This window comes from Anser anser, assembly GCF_964211835.1.
Source record: "Anser anser genome assembly, chromosome: 14".
Taxonomy (NCBI): domain Eukaryota; kingdom Metazoa; phylum Chordata; class Aves; order Anseriformes; family Anatidae; genus Anser; species Anser anser.
In genome coordinates, this window is record NC_139735.1 from 13,517,495 (window position 1) to 13,518,438 (window position 944).

Below are 944 nucleotides of genomic sequence, written 5' to 3' on the forward strand. Positions count from 1 at the left end.
GATCTTACACAGCCAGGCCGCGGGTAGCTCCTGCCCTCCTGGATTGCCCCGTGCTGCCTCGTGCCGCGAGCCGTCCCCAGTTCGGTTACAGCCTGGAAACCAAGAGGCACCGTTGGGCAGAGCGCGCTGGGATACTTCGGGCGCTGAAAACAAATGGCTTTGGGCGAAATGGTTCAAAAATGGCCTGCACGGGGGGGCTGCTGCGCCCTGCCCGAGCTGCGGGTGGGCAGTCTGGGGGGGACACACTGGGGGCAACTGGGGTGGTGCTGGGCTCCTGCTGCAGCCTGGGGCCCACAGGGTGTGGGCAGGGGATCATATTCATCACCACCATCATCATCATCATCACCACCACCATCATTGTATTCGTCATCATCTTCCTCACCACCATCATCATCCTCATCGCTGTCCTCTTGCTCACCACCACCACCATCTTCCTCACCACCACCATCATCTTCTCCACCATCATCATCCTCATCACCGTCATCTTCATCACCGCCACCGTCTTCACCACCGCCACCGTCCCCATCCTCGTCCTGTGCCCTCAGGGCTCCCGAGCCACCCACCAGGGTCGCCCTCCCCCCTCTCTCCCCTCCCTGTCGCGACATGACCCGCCTGTCGCGACACCCCCCGTTCCCCACAGGGCCGGGCGGTACACGCCGTCCCTGCACACGCAGGCGGACCTGTGCGCGGGCTGGCGAGGCGCTAATTAACCAGGCGCTAATTAACCAGGCGCTAATTAACAGCGGCGGGGCGGGCCGCGGCGCCGCGTCCCCTTTAAGCACCCCGCACCCCCCCCTCCCCTCTCGCGATACCTCCCGGGCACCGCGAACTACAACCCCCACAACCCCCCGCGCGGGAGGGCTGCCCAATCGCGAGCCGCCCCGCGAGCGCGCGCCGCGCGTCCCCCCCTTACCCCCCCGCCCCCTTCCCCCCGGAAGTGATGT